Source organism: Lepisosteus platostomus, chromosome 14, assembly GCF_059453375.1.
Source record: "Lepisosteus platostomus isolate fLepPlt1 chromosome 14, fLepPlt1.hap1, whole genome shotgun sequence".
Lineage (NCBI taxonomy): Eukaryota > Metazoa > Chordata > Actinopteri > Semionotiformes > Lepisosteidae > Lepisosteus > Lepisosteus platostomus.
In genome coordinates this window covers 7,751,346-7,759,622 of record NC_142624.1, presented here as the reverse complement: position 1 = coordinate 7,759,622, position 8,277 = coordinate 7,751,346, and positions in this window count along the sequence as shown.

Here is an 8,277-nt window from a genome sequence, read left to right as displayed (position 1 = left end):
GCAAAGGATAGGAAACTAGGGACAGGACAGAGTAGGAGCGTCCTCTGGCTGCAGAGGGCGTGACAGTGCCCAGAGTTCTAAGTGCTGCCATGGATAGGGTGGAATTAGTCAGATTGGGCCTGCAGGGCACATGCAGATATGTGGTGCTGTCCTTCGGTTGGTGCCAACCCTCCAGTAGGGCCTGTGACATGTTAAAATATGATTGGCTGTTAAGGTGGATGGGACAGAGACGTCTTCATACACTTTCTCCTCCTCTGCTCGTGGTTGTGGGCTTTGTAGCTGTGAGTGAGTAGAGGGATGATAACATATGTTATCATGGCTGTACCAGATCAGGTGGGCGAAAGGGAAATAATTAGAGATGTATCCCCCTGGGCCTCATGGTGTTCTCTCAATTTTAGGAAACAAGACATGTCATTCACAGGTCATTAGGAAAATACACGTCATAGGTGATACTCATTAACAGGAAAATTACTAACATAGATCCCGTTGATAAAAAAGGTGACAGAACTGAACCACATATTTATAGATCACATGTAAGTCAACGTAAACAGATTCTGCTCTTTTTTTCCTCTTTCTCCTCCAGGCTGTCTGGTTTATTTTTCCTTTCTGTGGATCTCTGTCCCAAGCAAATAGTTGCATAAAGTTGTGAGGAGGAACCATCGCACATGCGTTGTACAAACTTCAAACCACCACACAAATCACATGGCATCTGCTTTCCTACATCAGTAACAGCATCTGATGGGTGTGGATCAAGAAAAGGCAATACCCATAGCCAATAGGTGACATAATGTAAAGTGGATATTTTTCATTTGCACCGTAGAATCTATATTTTCCCTCATGATATTTTCTAACAAGGCAGTTCCCAGACATGGATGTGCTCCTCTCTACTTCCCCTTGCACTAAAGCTCCATCTACTGGCTATAAGGGAAGCTGATTTTCCTTCCAAACACATGAACGTGTTCAAAGCAACACTGAAAAGAAATCGTAGCACTTTAGAATAAGGCTTTTTCAATGATTTATTAATAACGAACTAAAAAGAATTAATAGTTTATTGAAAATGAACTAAGTATTATTAAAGGATTTATGGAAGTGTACCTGTGCCTTTGATTTTTAGGCTTTGTAAAGTTTTTTTGAAACGGAACAAATACAAAAATAGGTTTTTTTGCCATCAAGTGTGATCTTCGAGTTAGTTACAGTATGCTTTCAATGTGTTCAAAAGGTGTTCTGTAATGCACTTCAGGTGAGCCACAGACGGTTTGTGTTGCTCTGGTATAGAGCGCAGATTTCAAGTTTAGCAAAAGAGAAGCTGACATCTCTTAATATTCTGTTCATCCTTTATAATCTGTGATTCTGTGTTTATTCCATTAAAAAAAACTTTACAAAGCATGAATATCAAAGTTAAGAAAGACATAAGAACACTACTGTGGATCCTTAATTAATATTTAGTTCATTTTCAAAAAACTATTAATCCTTTTTATTCCCTTATTATAAAGCATTTGCAAGCCCTTAATATTGGAGCTTTATTCTGAATTGCTACCAAAGAGATAAATGGGTTAAAATACATCTGTGTGCTGGCATATAGATATCCCAAATGTAAATGTATTGTTAACCAATTGATCGGGGTGTTCTCTGTGGAAAGGGTATCTATTTCTTGTATTATTTAGGCATTGCAAAAAAGCACCATATGTGTTTAAAAGGTAAATATTAACAAGGAGCAAGGGAGGAATTTATCACTTATAATAATAGATGGACTTTAGGGGAGCAGGAAGAGGCTGTTGCCCTCCCAAACTGTGTGCATATGTTGTTTTTTCTGGTGTTCATAATGTGCCTTCAGAAAAAATCTGTGTCTGCTCTTCACAGCAGGTAAGTGGAACTGCAGCTAAATCTGTTAACTGTAGACTTTATTGTTTCCTAATTGATAACATCTGAGTGAACGCTACTAAAAATGTTTGAAATAACCTGTTTATACTTGCAACAATGTAATGGAACTCAATTGGCCTTAATACATCTGACAAAACCTAAAACAGTCATTTGAAAGTTATTTTTTGTGGAAATGTTTAACTGTCAGCAGTTAGATCAGGAGAGTTCAATTCACTATGATGCCAAGACACTGTCACTGCCAGGTCTGGCTACACAGGAAGGTACTTTATCATCACAAGTACAACCTGAGATCAGTAAGTCTGAGCAGAGGGGGAAAATTGATAAAAAAAACAAGTTCAAGAAATCAATTTGCCTAGATATGCAAAATCATCTATTACATCTTCATACGTACCCGACCCACTGCATGACTGATGCTCATGATGGCCAGCCCGCTGAGACGGTTTTGTGCCAGGGCTGACCTCCAGTGTGTTTTAATCAACTCCAAATCTGAAAAGCTCCTCTCTGTTCCTGCCGCTGTCACTGGGAGAGTGACAGCAATCCAAAGGGCTTTGGATTGGGTATACAACACCCCCCATTTAATGAAATACAGGAGAAACCACAAGGAAAATCATTTGTTTTAAGGCCGGTTATGTATAATTGCTGAACAGTCTTTTGTATTGCATATTTGCTTTCACAATTTTTTTCAGGCCAGGCAGGGCTGATTTCTAGCCAGGCAAACCACACTGCTGGAAACATGTTAACGTCTAGAAAAACATCTCCAGCAGTCTACTTGCCAAGCTTGAAAATGTGGTTAATCTACCGTTTGCTAGTTATGTGGGTCTGACAGATGCATAACCAAATTAAATACAAGTGCGTAATTGCAGTGACTTGATTTAGCGGACCTCTGTTTTGAGATCGATTTTCCCACTCTTCTTTTCTGCACTTCAGAAACATATGACATACCCGACTTATGATTTCTTTTGGATTGGGTGTTCATTAGGATCATCCACAGCAGCAACAGAAGGAGACGCTATACAGGGAATTTTCCACTCACCTTTGAATGCGATGATTAAAAAAAGTGTTGTACATTGAGGGGCCCCCTGGTGGGGCCCTAAGCAGTCACCTTGTTCACCTATGTCAGGGGCCAGACCTGTCTGGGGGTCCAGGCCTAATGTCACGACCACCCACAAGCAGAACCCAACCCTACTCAACTCCTGCAAACACCCCGCATTGTTCCCAATCAGACTCCAGACCTCTCCAATTCCAACAAACGCCGTCACATTAAGTAATCAACCAATCAGACCTTTGTTTCATCAACACCCCCACTGCATCCCGGAATACTTAAGCCCTCGCCACTATCGCCACAGTATTGGTTTTCACCCAGTGGAGCCCCTCATCTCTGTGTCAAGATTTCTCTGCAAACTTCCGGGCTTCTGAACCTTTGGCTTCCTGACCAACGAACATGTCTTTGACCACTGCAATTTGGATAAGTACACTCGGATTTTCCTTCTAATTCTCCTAGCTCTCTCAAGATCCTTTAGTCGCCACATTGGGTCCTACAATTCATCTGACCAGTGCCGTGACACCTAATGGCTGCCACCCCCTCCAGGCAGCAAGGTGTATCAGACCATGGAAACCCCTTTTTCACTTGGACTGGGGTTCTGTAACTAGGAAGATGCTGTACTGGTCCAAAAAGAGGAGCTTAGATCTCCTTTTCCGCCTCTTCCTCAGCACCCAGTGCTGCCTGGGATAGGCTCCAGGCCACAGTGTCCCGGAACTGGACAAGCAGTTATTGAAGGTATCAAAAAGATATCACTGCTCTGGAGACCGTGGGGCAGAGCGGTGGCTCTGTGGCTAAGGATCTGCGCCTGTGGCTGGAAGGTTGCCGGTTCGTATCCCGCAGCTGGCAGAGGAATCCTACTCTGTTGTGAACCCTGAGCCAGGCCCTTAACCCCAACTGCTCCAGGGGCGCCGTATAAATGGCTGACCCTGCGCTCTGACCCCCAGCTTCTCTCCCTGTCTGTGTGTCTCACGAAAAGCAAGCTGGGGTATGCGAGAAAGACAAATTCCTGATACAAGGAATTGTATATGCCCAATAAAGTGATCTTTGTTCAGAGAAAAGCAACCAGACGCATTTGTAGTCTTACACAGAGAAAACTCTGAGGGCTCCTGATCAAAATATTCATGGAACGCATTGATGAATTCAGCCCAGTAAACTTCTTCAGAATCAACAGTGAGATGTGAATCAGGGGAGCTGAGGGAAAAGTATATTTCAAACCAAAAGCCTGAGGCACAGCTTTGTGACGAGGGTTCAGGCAGTATGGAACACATTACCCTGCCATGTTTTTTGAGTCCAGTACCTGGTTTCTTTCAAAAAACAGTTGGGAGAGGTCATTTGATTAGCTACTGTCAAACTGTCAAGTGGCCTGGGTGGGGCTGCATTCGTAAATCTCCTCATGCTTTAATGTGCTGGTACTGTAGCTACTGCAAATGTTTTGAATGTAATGAAAATGTTTTTCAACCCATATCTAATTTCCATTTTCTTGTGGAAAAAAATAGAACACACTGTAGCAGTAAAACTGAGTAGTCATCTCATTGTATAAAAATTTTTTCAGACTTTTTGTTTCTGGTTTTATACAATTCTGTAGCGCTGCTACAATTCTGCACTATGGTTCAGGTACTAAAGGTAACTTAATTCACTTATATCTCAGTGCAGCACCCTTGGTTATGGAGTTTGTCTGGAATCCTTGGTACTGCACTTAAAACTTTCGTTTCACCTTAATTGGTTATTTCAGGTTTTCCCCATAATAATAGGCCCCCTGCTATTTAGGTTTTATGTTAAGCTTGCATGAAGGATTTTGAACTCCTCTTAGGTACAAGAAGAAGGATTGGACACCAGCTTCCCTCAGTAATCGTCTTGGAAAAGGCACGTCTCACCTGGGAGGTGGCTGGGCTCTAGTCCGGGTAAAGATGATCTATTTTCTTTCTGAAACAGCTATCTGTCTGTGTGTTGGAGAACTCGGAAAATGAAAATAAACAGGCAGGGCAGTTAGTCTCCAAAGGAGCGGTCACCATGAATCCTCTATATTTTCTCCACCTCGTGGTTCAGTCGTGCCAGATTGTTTTCAGCAAGAATACTGTGGGAGTGTCTTTTTTGATCCCTCTAGAAGACTCTATATGAATCTTGTTATGACAAGTGGTCTTCCATCTAGACAATATTGTCTTCCACACTTTCAATTTGCACTACTAGAGCATTCAGTACCCTTTTGTTCACCGAAATCGGAGACCTGTTGTTGAATAGTTGATATATGATAGTAAAGTCCACACCTGTAGGGGCAATCTGCAAATTCACAGGCAACCATCTCAGTTTTAACAGGCACTGCCAGCTACAAAGGCCAAGTACCCATTGTAGCTAGTTCGGATGAGGAATTTGCTTTCTTCTGGTGCAGATATAAATGACAAACACCAAGTCCAGCTAACTGTACAGTGAGCAGAAAAATGCTAGCCCTCCCCTAGACAAGTGCCTTTAGATATCCTCCTTGAACTTGGTCCAGAGTCTGAGGAAGGAGTGCCTGCTCCTCTTTCTTTGTGGTCCTTACATATCGATTTACATTTCAGTTTACATGAATTATTAATCATGTTGAATTCTATTTTTACTTAATTATGTTTACGAGTTGCCCGCTTCAAAGTGAAGAAGGCACAGGGATGAAAATCGTCCTTCTCCCACGGACGAACACCCAGTTTCTATTCATTGCAGGAATGTTTCATCCTGGTGTGGCTGTTTAAGCCATTTCAGAGCTAACTTAATGTGTCTGTTATACTTTCTGTGCACCATCTGTGACACTTCTGGCTGACGTGAACGAGAGGCAACCAGAGATAATATAATGATGAAAAAGGTCCATATCTCTAGCCGCAAGGTTAGGAACCATGTTAAATGGGTCCGCATATTTCTACAAGAGTAACATACGTTTTTGACACACTTTAACAAATAATCAGCAGTGGTCATTTGGGAAACTATAAAAAGAAAGGAGGAAGGTTGAATCCTATTCTTTCCTGCATATACAGTTTATACAGGACTTCCCATGGTGCATTCTCTTGTACGAGCATTCTGCGACTCACTATGCAGACAGAAGTCTCGCACTCAGCATTGCACTGCGTTCATTCAGAACTGGAGCTGCTCTCGCCTCCTCTGCCTCAGTGCTTCACTCAAAAGGAAGTGCTCACCTGCATGTTTTGGTCAGCAAAGCGGCCAGAATATCCAAGCTGCCCAAGCGGCTGTGTTTTTCCTCCCCTTCTCCCTTCCTTCCTACTCTCCCTCTCCCTATAATTGTTCATAGACACAGCAGGTACAAGTTTACAAAACCTCTGTTATCTACAGAGTTTGTGCTTATTTTCTGGGACCTTGAAATACATTATGAACAATGCACTTGCTTGTGACTGACTTAATATTATTTATTAAAAATAGTCAATATCCACAGATAAACACACTGCTGAAACCTCACATAGCAGAATCTAAAATAATGAAGGTATCTTTTTCAATACAGTAGTAGATACAGTAATATTGTTTGAAGATGATATTACTCTCAAATTATTCCAGAAACTGATGCTTTCTAATGCACAAATTAGTGAGCTAACTAAATATTTGCACAAAAAATGAACCATGGATCTGTCAGTGCTTGTGATAATTTCTGTAATCTGTTTTGTGGTGATCGTTTACTGGTTTTGAACCTTAGAACACCTTCTACTTTAGTTCTTCAGTGCCCTTACACCTGCATGTATCATAGTTGAAATCTTTAGTTAATATTAATACTTTATTCTTTATATTTCTTATGCGAGCTATGTTTGCAGAGACAGTATTTAACTAAGATATTGGGACAAAGAATATAACACATATTATATACTTGGGCAATGCACATAGTGTTACTGCAGATATTGTTAATTTTCAGTTCCAAAGTTCAGATTAATATAGGGTCACTTATTTAGAATGCAGCTAGGGAATATGAGCATAGTTGAGAGAAAATTAAAGCAGTATCTTGCCAGAATATCACAGACAAATCATAAAACATCATAGCAAAGACAATGAATCTTCAATACCATCTCAGCTAATTGTGCACAAGCACCTCTGAACCTACCATTTACATTTAGAAACCTCACAATGTTAATCAGGCTACACCAGACAAGAATACATTGAAGAAAAATGTGCAATTAGGACATAAAATAGAAATCTCTGTAAGAATTACGTTTTTGTGTGGCACAGTAATGGAGATTGCTGCGTCACAGCTCTGAAGGCCTGGGTTCAGTTTCTTATAAGATCATTTTATTGGCCATATACAATTTGTTGTATTAGGAATTTGTCTTTTTTCACATACCACAACTTGCTCTTCATGAGACACACAGACAGGTAGAGAAGCTTGGGGTCAGAGCACAGGGTTCACCATTTATACCGCACCTCTGGAGCAGTTGGGGTTAAGGGCCTTACTCAGGGGCCCAACGGAGTAGGATTCCTCTGCCAGCCGCAGAATTTGAACCAGCAACCCTCCAGGCACTGGCGCAGGTCCTTAGCCACATAGCCACCACACCACCCATTGGGTGCTATAGTATGTGTGGAGTTTGTGTGGTCTCCCCACGTTCACAAGGATTCTGTTCTCTCACACAGTATAAAGACTTACTGGCAGGTTAGTTGGCTCCTGGAAAAATTGGCCCTGGTGTGAGTGTGTCTGTGTTTGTGTCCGTGTATGCCCTGTCATAGACAAGGCATCCTGTTTGGGGGTCTATCCTGCCTTTTACTGCATTCATTGTTAGGCTCAGGCTCCCTTGCGACATAGAAAAGGGATTTATGGCTATTGTACAACATTTCACAACTAAAAGATTAATTGAAGTTCAAGTGGGGAACTGCATTGGTGCACAGCGGCACAAAAAGAACAAGCAAAGGTTAATTCTACACTGAAAAGTAAAGTAGAAAGAAGAAACACAACAATATTATTATTATTAATAATAATAAAAGTATTATGCCTCCTTCTGATATGTGGGAGAGACTGGAAAATGGAATGGATATACTGTAAATCACAAGAGAGCAAAGAATGGAGCAGCTGAGAGTGGATACAGAGCAGGTCAGAAAGAGTGTCAAAACAAAGGGAGAAAGGCTGAAATCTGTTAATAAATAGAGAGGTTCTAAAATAAATCTAGCAGATAGAAGGGGGAATGTGTTATCTACGTTTAAAGGTAATCTTGGCTTTTGATGTGCGTCTGGAGTTGGAGTCATGAAATCCCTATAATGGATGCAGATAGAAATTATGGCTAGGAGATCTGAACTATTGGCTTAGAGAAATCTTCGATCTTCACTACTCTGACAGGTTGAAATGCTTAGCCAGTCTTCTTCCTGTCTCTCATCACTGTGAATGGCAGGGCATGTTCTGC